Source organism: Plectropomus leopardus, chromosome 8, assembly GCF_026936395.1.
Source record: "Plectropomus leopardus strain MGB_pleo_1.0 chromosome 8, ASM2693639v1, whole genome shotgun sequence".
Lineage (NCBI taxonomy): Eukaryota > Metazoa > Chordata > Actinopteri > Perciformes > Serranidae > Plectropomus > Plectropomus leopardus.
Window position 1 is genome coordinate 27161141 of NC_142183.1, and position 13129 is coordinate 27174269.

The 13129-nt window shown below is 41.4% G+C and overlaps 1 long non-coding RNA gene across 1 annotated transcript in view; it reads left to right on the forward strand.

The window, feature by feature from the left end:
* The window catches only part of LOC148188958 (uncharacterized), a 113594-nt gene extending 103501 nt beyond the window's left edge, over positions 1-10093 (forward strand). The window contains exons 2-3 of the long non-coding RNA XR_015777141.1: positions 7014-7266; positions 9964-10093. This is a non-coding gene — a long non-coding RNA (uncharacterized LOC148188958). The remainder of the gene's footprint in view (positions 1-7013; positions 7267-9963) is intronic.
* The last annotated feature ends 3036 nt before the right edge of the window (positions 10094-13129 follow it).

Below are 13129 nucleotides of genomic sequence, written 5' to 3' on the forward strand. Positions count from 1 at the left end.
CTCATCATTTTGAAATCCTTCATGCTTGTCTGGCAGTCAATAGGCAGGGCTGAGAGAGGCGCTTCCTTTTTTGGGCCTCGAGCACAAACGCAGGTTGTGAAGGCTAATGCTCCTCCAACTGACAGCTTGAATAGAAGTGTGCGCTCTGGAAGAAAGGCTAATTGGGCTGAATGGAGGATTTGCATTAAGGAATGGCAAAGGTGTCGTATCGCCTAATCGCTTTTCATCATTGAAAGAAGAGAGGCGCATCTCCAACGAGGTTGAATTATGCTGTTAAGTGGTCCCTTGCACATCAATAGAATGACCTCAAACCCTTACCATCATTCCTATTTTATAACACTGTTGAACTGAGGTTGATTGTGAAAGTGCAGCTTCCTAAAGTTGAAAATAACCTTCACAGCCATTGTAATCCATTCAGAATTGTGTCTTACGCTCAGCACAGCTACAGTGAGGCGAATTCCTGTAAATCTGTCAATGTCTGAGCGAAGTGAAGTTCGAGGGCTTTATCACTTATGTGCTTTACAAAGTTAGACTTCTTCTTGTAAGTGGGAATGTTTCCAACAATGAAAAATGATGTTAACAGCTATCTGTGGGCAGCGGCTAAAAACCTTTGGAAGGCTCCTTAGAATATATTCTCTTTTATTGTCCTGCTTTTTTTTTTTTTTTTTTGGCTTCTCTGATGTTTCAGGGCTTAAGGCAACATCGCTCACTGCACAACAGTGGCAGTGAAAGGACTGAACAGATGTGTCCACGTTGTAAAAAAAAAAAAAAAAGAGGAGAGAGCTGACAAAGAGATAGATGATGAGATAAGAGGGGTGAAAGAGAATGATACAGTAAAGACAGAGGGAGATTGGAAAAAGACAGAGAGTGAAAGATGAATGGGCGTGATGCCAGTCCATAGCCTTACCTTGTTATCTTCATCCCACTCAGGTTTAAGACTTATCTAAGCGTCTGACAGGAAGTATCAAATGTATCAGGATTGCCAGAATTTCACCCTCTTGCCAATGTGCACCACCACAGACAGAATCAAATAACGACACTGGTTGTTTATTAGTTTGCAGCCTGTTATACTTGATTCATAAGGTCATTAGGGAGCAGAGTCTTAGCAGGAAATCAATCCATCTAATCAACTGCAAGCTCTGAATATGACCTCATTTCTCTCTAGCCTTGTGTGTGCAAAACCAGTCGGAATTTAAAGCACAAAATAATGGTTTGATTTTGGCAGCAGGTCTTGTACATATTGCATCATGTTTTCATCGAATAAGTGGGTATTTTGGGGTATGTAGAAATAAATGTATCACTCATATCCACAGCCTACATCACAATCTGTAACACTGGTTTCACAGTCATAGTACACTCAGTATTTCAGTTGAACAATCCTTCCCTACACCCACGCTGAACTTGGTATACATGTCATGTAGATTGTCCCTGTATCCATATTTGCTGCAGTGATGCAAATATATTGTGAATCTGTAATGTTCATGAGTTCACATACATTATTGTAAGCAGGAGATGAAGCGTGATGCTCCTATATAGCCATGCCAAAGTGCATTAGTGAAACTCTCACTCTCCTGGTGGGATCAAGTGCCTGATGAAACATTAGTTTAGCAACAGTGTCAAACCCTGTTTACTGTGAGGCAAATGCATTGCCACATAGGTTGAGAAATGTAATTGTTAGGATCACAGGTGGAGCTGGCATGGGGCTCTGTAGGCTTGGCCCCTCGTCTGGATGTGTGTGTTCAGTGGAAATGTGCACGGACGTGCAAAGAGCCTTTGAGGGGTTGCTCATCACACCAATGCTCACCTGCTGATTCTTAGGTGACCAGTATAACAGTAGGGGTGATCCTTAAACGACTCTGCCTCCATTTTCACTGAAGTGTCCCTTCATGTTATGGTCACACCAGAAATTGCTGTCCATTCATTTCAATGGCAAAGTGCATTTTGACTCAGTTTTGGCTGGCCATAGAGCCAGACTGATCAATGTTAGAGAAAGAATGGGAGCATGGGTTTTCTTGTAAGTTCAAAGAGCTGCCTGTAGGTGTGAATGTGACAAATGTGTGCTGGGATCCTCTACTGCTGCTGCAGCCTGGTCACCAGAATAATATATTGTCATTGTGTCATTTCTGCAAACCTTGGATATGTTACATTTGCATATCGGCGTTGTCGGGCGCAAACCTCACAATTCTGCATTTCACTATTTTCTTCTTTTATTTCAAAAAGTGACTCTATTGCTCCCTCTCTACGCCTGTCAGTGGGCTTTACCATTTCTTAAACAATTTAATGTATTTTAAAAAGCTTGTGACTAAATCTCCTATTTCCATTGGATCCTTCTAAAAACACAGGGTTTTTTCCTATTCCTGAAAAATTTTGGAGATATGACCTTTGCACCTGACAGCAGCGATATATATCATATCAAAATGCAGCAACAAAACTGGTATTTAGGGAGAGATCGGGAAATTTCCAGGTGTGCTTGTAGTGACAAAAGCAAGCATTTTTTTGAGGGGTGGGGCTTTTTTCACCTTAATTTGGCAGGACAGAGTGTATGTGTGAAAGGGGGAGAGAGAGGGGATGGCATGCAGCAAATGGCGGTGGCCATAGTCGAACCCGTGATCGCTGCGGCAAGGGCTCAGCCTTTTATACATGAGGTACCCGCTCTATCCACTGAGCCGCCAACGCCCCAAAAGAGGGCATTTTTTGACGAGAGGTTGAACATAAAATTAAAAATTTAAATGTTACGCTACATATCAAATGTACAAATGTACCATATCTGTAATTTGCAGGAATGTACAATGCCAACATATATTCTGGTGACAGGGTTGGCTGCTGCTGCTGCTACTCATGTAGTATTTCATAAGCACCACAACCTCCCCAGCATCCACCTGTAAGCTCTGATTCAGTTTCCCTATAGGAGGGAAGTTATTATTGACACGTCCTACACCCTGCTGTGCTGAACTCAGTGTTTCTTTGTGGAAACAGCCAAATATTAACGCCATAAATATTCTACATGCACATAGTAATGTAGTTAGCTGAAGAAACTATTCTAAATAAAACATTATTATTTAGGCATGCAGAGGCAAAACTTACCACAAAGGTGTTGCTTAATGTTGAAACAACAGGATATATAGTCGAATTGCCAGTTTATTAGGTACATATAGCCAAAACGAATGTAGCCTGATACTACTGGTGTTTCTGTTATTTTGTCCATCTCATTTGCAATCAGGGTAGGCTGACTAAATAAACCCATGTATAAGACAAAACAGCTCCAGAGAGCAGCATCTCTTCAAGATGACCATGAAGTTGAATCAACAGTTTCAACAAATAACTGGAGATTCTGAACTTTCTGAAGGTGTAATTTATTTTCAGACTATTGTTTTAGACTGTATTAGTCATATCAGTAGGTGACGCAATGATAAGGCCGACCAGTAGGCAGTATTGGCCTACAGATCTCCACCAGCAGGCTGGTGTTCTGTTGGTGGTGAGTAACTGTGGACAGCTCCAGAATCAGCACCCTGGACAGTATTTGTGACTCAAATAGCAACAGGAATGATCCAGTTCATCATACTCATTGGAAATATATGTTCCTATTCTATGCAGTTCCTTTTTAATAAACTATAAAACAATACCAACAACAGTACTAATGGTTCGAGTGCCCTGAAATTTGTGAAAATCTTCATTTTTCAAAAGCATGTGCTGCATGTAAGCTTGTGCAAAAATTGTAAAGGCCTCCCCACTGAGTGATAAAATTCCCACCCAGGTGCCACTTTTATCTGTCGCACTCCACTTCAAGGTTATCTCAAACATGCGACACAAAGTACTCTCACCAAGCAAAGAGAGGAAGCAAGGAAAAGAACCAAAACCATCAGTCACTAATTCTATTTCCCAGCTCGGGGAGGTGGTACAGCCGGAGGGGAGGAACACTGACTTACACACCTCCACTTAGCCCCAGCTGAGCGCCCCCCACCACCCCTGAGATAGAGTTACCACAGGGGGCCACTTGGAGGCTAAACGCCCTTCTCCAGCAGGCCCCTCAGGGCCCCATTGTACATTCGTCCCTCAGTGGGAACCCTTGCCACTGCAATCTCCAGCCAATCACCTTCCCCAGAGACAGTCTCATTTGTGTAGACCCTGAGTGAACTTTATGTGGATGTGAAGTGAAATTCACACTCCAAGGACTTGTTCAATAGAGGCTGTTAGATATCTTTTTACCTGTCTGCAAAAGGTGCAAAGTGTGATATCCTTCGTAGAGAAATAAAAGGCATCTTTGTTTATTTCAGAATGCCATTGCTTGTTGATGACTTCAATACTGCAAATTCATGAACATCATGACCTGAGTTGCCTTACCTGTTCCATATCACTCCCTCTGCTTCATTCCTGCTCCCTGTTGTTTGTTATTAGATGTTAGATTTGGTCAGTGACGCCATGGGTAAAGAGTTGCAGAGCATTATCCTTCTCAGGGGAACTCAGCTTTGTGAAGGAATTTGCCTTCAGAAGATAGCGTTCCCTTTTAAAAAGGATCTGGTCCTGCGGGTTCTGCACCATGCGGCCTCCAGTGAAAGGCCAAGTCTGTGTGGCTCTGCACAAAGATAGGGTCTCGAGGCAGGGGATGGCTCAAGACTTCCCCCCTGTCCTCCCCTGCACTGGTTCATACTACTGATAACACCTGGTCCTCAAAGTCCAGAGCGGGATAGCTGCTCCGCAAAGCGTAATAAGCCAATATACCAGCTTTTCTTTGCATTCAGCTTCCTTATCATACGCAGACGGGAGTCTTTTCTCCTGTTCTGTATTTGTAACTGCAGGAAACAAAATAAGGCAGCGATGATGGCTTAAACTACTAAATGTGATGTAATTCCCCAAGACCAAGCTTCTGACTTAAATTCACATTCATTCTATACTTCAAAGTTGTCAGCTCAAAGAGAACAGACACCCTTGAAGCAGAGTTAAAGGGTCAAATATATCACTCCTCCTCTCGGTCAGTCAGTCATGTTGGACAGTGCTACACAATCATATATACTCCCTGTCTGATTTGATGTGTCCAATATAACGATTGGGAGACTGCTGTCATGTGTTCTGCTTTTCTACTGCGGATTCCCATTCTGTTATTCCCATATGTGCTGCCCATACATCCAATATGAATGTCAGTTGTCACTGTGGAGAAATATATATACTGTATGTACTTTTGTTTGGATTTAAGCCTCAAGCTGCTGTCGTGGATCAATTGAACACCATTTTCCAGCGGGATTTTGCTGTTTCATCTCCCTGCTGTCTGGTTTTCCCCAAACTGCAGGGTCTCAAACTGTCAAACTGCACGTTGTATATATATATGTGAGTGTGGATTTCAAAGACACAAGTACAAATCTGTTACTGCAACAACACGCCGTCATGGACTCAATCACTAACTAGGTTACCATGGATCACAGCATCTCTTTCTTTCACTGGAAATTCTTTAATATTTGTCCGACTATCTATTATTAAGAGGGAGGGGTCAGTGCAAAATGGGGAAGGCAAGTCCAATAATTTTTCCAGCAAAGAAGAATTTTTTAAAATTTTGGCTTAGGGAAGGAGCAAGCAACTTTAAATGTTAGTATTTTGTAATTATTTCAAAATGAATATTTTTTTTAAGAATCACCAAAATTACACAGTTTATATCATGGACAGAAACTTAGAAATTATTATCAGATTTTAAATTTTCAACAGTCCTTGAACACATTATGGGCGATGTAGGCTTCTGTTTTAAAACAACACATAATTTCACATGTCTCATTTAAAAATTTGCCAAAATTATACCATTTGCATTAATCAGATCCTGAAACAGACGAAAACAACAAAAACAACAACAAAAATCTGTGCTCCTGCATTTATGACAAAAGTGAAAAACTAAAACTTTTTTCAGCTCCACGATTTCATTTTCAGCTTTTATCTTTAAAATATTGACAGGCATATATTTTGAAATCTAATAATGTGCACTGTGCCAAGTAACTGATGTGCCATAGCTGTGTGCAGTTTTTCATTACAATAATGTTTGCATGTTGCATTAGCTCCAGTACCTCCGTTTGTGTGACTGTAAAAAAAAAAAAAAAAAAAGGTCTGTGGTTGTTTGTGGTGGAGGGAGAGTCGTGATTTTTTCCTCAATCAATAGGGGAGTCTCAAGAAAAATTATTTGTATTTGTAGCTTAGTGGAGGGTCAAAATTAAAATAAATAAATAAATAAATAAAAGTCAAATCTGAGCTCCCCTCCTCTGATACATAAAACACAGTCCCTTACAAGCAAGAAAGTTCCAAATACACCAGTGCAGTACTCATTCAAAATAAGATATCCATCATACATTAATCTCCACTACACTACTTTTTTGCCACGTCATGCAAACATAAAACAAAACACTTCGGCAGTGGCTGCAGTCCACACTGTAAGCCTAGAGTGTTTCTGACAGATTGAACAGTCCTTGGAGTATTTGTGTACAAATAGGTTTTGAGAGCCCCTAGTTATCTGCTCTGCAATATTTGCTAAGATAAGCATTGTGTCGACTAGCTGCAGGCCTGGTTTGGTGTAAAAGGTTAGCAAAGTCATTGAGCTGCAGCCCATGCAATGTTGCTGCTGCAGCATCCATCTTTGTGAGAGTAATGTGAGCGCCGTGACATTCTCCTGGTTTTAGTGAGGGCACCGAGAAAGATATGGTCTGTCAGCATGACGCAGATTGGTTGCAAGATGCTAAAGGTGGGAAGATGTAGAATGTGTGGCTCTGCACTCAGTGCCCCTAATTTGCATGAAGTAGTTTGTATTCCAAAGCGGTTTGTGGAAAGATATGAGAGTAAGAGATCTGTATGTGTGTGTGTGTGTGTGTGTGTGTGTGTGTGTGTGTTTGTGTGTGTGTGTGTGTGTGTGTGTAATGTGTGTGTGTGTGTATGCACACGCTACTGTAAGGCAACCATTCACTAGCTTATATGCAAGATAGCATTTCAACCTCCCTTGCTTCTTACTAATTTTGCTCTCTTTCCCCATCTCCTCTGCTCACAAGAAACAGATGTCCAGGCGACCTGCCTCCATTTACCAGAGCTCCTCTGGAGTATAACTCAGCGCTGCTCGTCCAGACCCTGCCCAGCCTCCAGACACCAGGCTCAGCCCTCACCATCCTTCTGCCCAGGCGTGGGACTTGCAGAGCGGGCTCAGAGACTGTGACGGCAGGGCAACAAGCCAAGACTGGCTCTATCTTCGTATAACTCCTGCTGGAGGTGGGAGAGTGCTAGCTGGACTCTGCCCATCCCTCTGCTGTAAGTGGTCATTAAAGAGCCGGCTGACAGCGCTTTCCTCTATGAGTAGTGGTGGAGGTGTCCTGTTCGCTGCACTAGCTACTCCACTCAACACCACAAGGTTCAGTTTAATGGTGTCTGCTGGTTAGTACTGATCCATCTGTCACTGTGTGAGTGTGTTGGCTATCATCATGCTCTGCAGCCCTGTGCTGTGCAGTGTGTCATCTTCTCACTGACAGCACTAAACTTAAGGTTTGAATTCAGTTTTGTGTAGATAAGACAAGGGAAGACACATGAAGAAGATAAAGGAGGAGAAGTGGTTTCTTGAACCTTTTTTTTTTGTCCTTTGAGTTTAACGTTGCCGTTTCCCTCAACTGAACCTGATTAGTATTAGAGATCAAGAAACAAGCAGAACAGAGCTTGCTGACAGGTTGATCCTGAGGTAATCTCAGTTCGGGCCCATCTGTCTGATTGCTGTGGGCTGAATACGAAGCAAATTTGAAATGTTTTATACAAGAGGCCCGCAGATTGCTGCTGATAAACCTTTGAAGAGCACTCGTATCATTTCACATCGACATTGTGTGTGTGTGGCCCTCCAATTACTATCATATGACAGGCTTCAAGTGCTGTACGGATTTATGTGCAGATGTGAGCAGGTGGCATTTGCAGAGAGTATATTGTAGTTTGGGAGCTGCAAATCTGGTGTCAAATGCGATCTGATGTCATTTCAAGCAAAACTCTCAGTTTGTATATCAAAACAATAAGGCTCTAAGTATCACGCCCCACTATCAGTAATCAGGTGCTATTGTTTTCCCCTCCAACACATAATCATCAATATTGATGAGGCATCATTTGATTACCATGGTAGTGTTATCCTTAGAGTTAATGGCAGATGTAATTTTATACCCATCAACTACAACATAATGTTCTATTTCTTTTTTCATCTTTCAATTCCCCCGAATTGTTCTCGCTCCAGGTATTCCAGCAAATGGTGAATAAATTACTTGGAGACGCCCAGAAGCCTTTATGGTTTTTCATTGTTATTCATTCAGTATGGTTCTGGGTTTTATTTATCTATCTTTATTTTATGTTGGAAAATTGTGGCAGATAATCTCAGGAACAGGCATGGGAGAATTAAGCTGCATGGTGCCTTGGTTGCTCCTTCCCACCCACCCCCCTTTCTTCTTTCCCTTCACCCCTTTCTCTCTCCATGCCTGCCTTCCAATCCAATCTACCCCATTCATCAGATGGAAGTGATAAGCTTGGGGAGCACATGCAGAGGCGCTATGTCAGTTAAGCTCTCTATGTGACTGTTATATTGCAGTAAAGTGTCTCGTACAGGCCTACTGTATGTCGCCATGTTAAGTGAACATTTCTGCCATCTTCTGCTTGTATGTTTCATTGTTTCATTTTTGTAGTAAACAGTGTTACAGGTCATTATAGAACAGAAACATTTATACTGAACAAGGAAATATACAGTACAGCAGGGGACCCCAAACTGTATTGTCTTGCCACACAGGTCTATCACATGACCAAAAATAAAAAAAAAACCTTAAACTTGTCATGTTACAAATATGAAATTAGAGTTAAACTGGGCATTATTTGACATTATATGTTTTATAGAAGTGGATATTGTTACAATTAACTTACAGTGTTTTGGTCAGTTTGGTCTGGTTTACACTTGGAGTGGCTGCACTTTTCAACCATTTATGTTTCACTTTTAGCTAACTATTTTTAGCCAGTCATTAATTAGTTTTTTATCTAGTACCTCATAGTGTGATCGCGTGAGTGGACTGATGTGACTAATGAGCGACTAACGACTTATGTGACAAATAACTCAAATTTGACAAAGTTTCAGATAAACACCTGTCTCCTTAGTTAAAGTCCTGCGCTTGTTTGACCCATACACCTCTGCTCCCTACCTACCCTAAGCTGACCTTTGCTCCCAGGGCATCGTATATAAATGCTGAAGGGTGAATTGTTCATGTGTATTTGACTCAGAGGGCCACTGGTTTTTGACACCCTGGGAGTGAGACCAAGCAAAATAGTCTGCTTTAAGCAAAGAGTTGACAGTTGATTCCTTACTTTTAGCTATTTCAACCCCTTATCCAATAAATTTAGCTAACCACTTCAATTGTGTATCCATTGTTGTAAGATAATCTTTTATTAATCACTTTTAGCAACTTAATTAAGCATTTAGCTATGACTTTTACCTATTTGATTGTTTTATAAATGCACAAACATTGGCTATCTATTTCATCTATGTATATCCATTATTTTAAGCTAATTATTCCAATCATTTAACCATTGTTTTATCTAACTATTTCAATTGCTTAACTATTACTGTAGCAAACTATTTATATCATTAAAGCTAGTTTAGCTATTTTAATTGTTTAACCATTACTTTAGCAATCTATTTCAATCATTTAACAGTTACTTTAGCTAACCATTTTAGTCATTTAACTATTATTTTAACAATTTCAACCACTTAACCATTACTTTTAGCTAAACTTTTATCTATTTTAGCTATTTCAACCAAATAACGTACATATTCTCTGTTTGCATGCTTTCTAGTTTGCACACACTCTCATAACACATGATGTTCAGGTGTTAAAGCTGACCCGATAATGTGGATACATGTTTTAATAAAAATGTATTTTCTATTTTTTCAAATAAGATGAGCTATGATTTGTTTTTTCTTTTTTTTTCACCTTCTAGCAACTGCTCCAGTACCCCTTGAGTACAAGTACCTCTGATTGGGAGTCTGTGTGCTTGCATCTGTACCTGCAGCTGTGGAGAAGAGAGACAAAGACGACAAAAGACAAAGACCGAGCGATGTAATCTCACCGGCATAGTAAGTATATCTTTCTTACTGTTCAATTCTCCATGTTAAAACTTATCTCAGTCTATGGACATACATAAAATCAAATAGGACCTTCGCTCCGCAGCTAGAAAATGAATTGCCTTCATCCTTTCATTAGACACTTTATCTAACTTCCATTCTTCTATTTATCTATCTGGGAGAGCATTCATGTGTCACTTTCTCTTATCCTTGGAGACGAGCGTGGAGAATGGTTCCACTGCAGCATTTCCTCCCGTTCTGTCTCTGCTCAGCAAAACATGACGGAACAAATGAACCAATTAAGTGTGCTGGTGGCTGTGCCGTCCCAGGGGGGGCATCTAAGGAACTGAGACGGCCTGATTAGCTTCAAGGTAGGCCTGACTGGAGACAGCCAGCTAAGAGTGAGAAAAGCTCCCGTAGTGTGAATACACACTGCTTGACAGTGCACCTGTGTGTATTGCCCTCTTTGCTTGTGGCGTTTTGATTGGTCTCGATTGGTGTCGAGGCTGTTTTAAAAGTTGGAATTCTTTACAGAGAACAAACAAATGTGTGTGTGTGTGTGTGTGTGTGTGTGTGTGTGTGTGTGTGTGTGTGTGTCAGATTAGCGCTGGGAGCAGGGTTGACAAATGTGCTGTGGATGGTAACATCATTTTACAAGGGAGACAGACCTTATAGCCAGCAATATACTTTAAAAAGTGGGCTACATGGTGCGCCAACAAATCACCTCCATGAGTGACGTCTCCAGGTGGGGAGTCCAGGAATGTTTAAGGCACTCTAACTTTATTTCCATTGATCCCATGTGCTTCAGGAACACCTAGATGGGCTCCACTTGACTGTAAACAAGAATGATCAGTTAATACCTGCAGTATTGATCCGACTTGACCCTCTAACGTTGAATCTCTTCGAAGACACTGCTCAATCTTTCTGTTATCATACACTCACAGATTTGATGCTCTCTAGGTCTGCGGTGGAGAAAGTATCGCTTACGGGGTGACATCTATTTGTCTTCAGATATATTTTGCTGCCAAGGTCAGAGTCACTGTGTAGAATGTGGGATTCACAGAAAATATCTGTGTTTAGGAAATGCTTAAATTGCACCCAGTTGGTGGTTTTGTGATTTTAAATTAATCCACACCCCATTGAGGTAATCTGTACTGCGTTTAAGCTGAGCTACACACAATGTCATCGTTTGGCCTTTGATACACAACATGCTGAAGGGGTGACTATGTCATCCCAGTTGTTCAATACAGGCTTTTCTCTTTTCTATCAATCCCAGACTCACTCAGCTCTGATATTGGCCCTGCCTACCTTTCCCTTCCTATTTTGCTTATTCTCTGACATTGTGACATTCCCCCTCTCTTTCCTGTCTTTGCCATTCTGACAAGATCTGCAGTTTTCCGTCCTGGGGGGGGAGAAGGGAACATTCAAAACCTCTTCATCTCTGAGGCAATTTTGAGGCACCTTGTCCCCCATGGTCAATTTGTCACCATGTGGAATGCCAGGAGGTGTCCTTGGGGCTGACCATTGGTCATTGCTCTCCCTGACACTCAGAGGGAGAAAAAAAGGAGGAAACAGAGAGAGGCAGAGGGAGAGAGGGAGAGGAGCAGAGGGAGAATGAACCTGACAAAGGCCCTGAAACAGATCCGTCCCACTCAGCAGAGCCAAGGGAGTATGCAGCCAGGCTGTCAGCACCTCTCATTAGTCAAAGGCAGCCTCCCTGACAATGTGACACTGATTACTGAAAGCCCTGATTCAGACTTTCTCTCCTTCTCGGTGTAGCCGCAAACAGTGTCAGCTAAAGCTGCATGCACGTGCTCGCTCACACGCACGCACGCGCACACACCCACACACCCACTAGTTCAATCCACTCTCTTTTCACCCCAAAATGCTTCAAGTGCATTTCATTTCATTTCGAAACTCCCCTCCCATCTTCAAAGAGACTAAAGCCTTCATTAAAAAGAGTGATAAAGGGCAAACGGGTGTCTTCCAGCTCTATTTAAAATCTATTTATTGATTTTCACAGGGGTGTAAATAAATATTAAATGGCATTATTGTGCGCGGAGGCTTTCACACTGGCAGGAGTGGTAGAATTAGAGGGGATGAAGAGTGGCGTTCATTACGAGTTTATCATTTTTATTGATCTGGCTGACATGTCTCAGCACTGAGGAGGATCTGATTGCTTTTACTTAATCACTGCATAGAGTTGGATTGAAATGAAGTATCATGGGGTGCAGAGAAAAATAGGAATTGTCTCCAGATACCAAACAGAACAGTGTCAGTGACTCTCTGTGTGGAGACCCAAGCTTTCCTCTCCCTTTGCTGGACACCTTTTAACATACTCATAAATGTCACTTTTCAGTACCAAACACTCCACCACACTGTCTGTGGACGCTGGTGCCAGGAGAGCAAAAAACAGCCCTGATTTTAAAATTAATGTTCTTCAGCAACAATGTGCCCTGGCCTTTGTTTTCCCCTCTTTATTTTATTATTTTAGCGTCTGTGATGTCTATCAGGAGGGAAAACAGAGCATGACTCTTGACAGGTCTTGGGTAACAATACAGCCAAGATAAAATATTAATACTTGCTGGTAACTGTAATGTGGGATGACTTTATTTACAGAATAACCCCAGATGGCCTCTCTGCGTGCCCTTTTTATACCTTTGAGTCACAAGAAAAGCTCCTTTTTTTTTTTCTAAATGAACATTTACATTTGATGATCAGGGATTAGTTAAATCAAATTCCTGTCAAGCAAATCATAACTTTTTCATGTCTTTTGTCAAAAAGAAAAAGAAAACAGTGAATTGCGACTTTTTGCTTGGGGAGCTGAGGTTTTGATGCTCATTAAGTTCCTTATTAGGAAATATATGTGTAGTTAGTGTGCTTCTGTTGTTAATATCTATATTTTATCAAAGAATGTCCCATTTCCTTGATCTTAAAGCATAAGCCTAACAAGACTGACAGATTAGTGAGGGTGAATGAATGACCATTTTGTTTTTCAGGCTCACATGAATAACCATCTAGGAGCACAATTCCATGGTGATT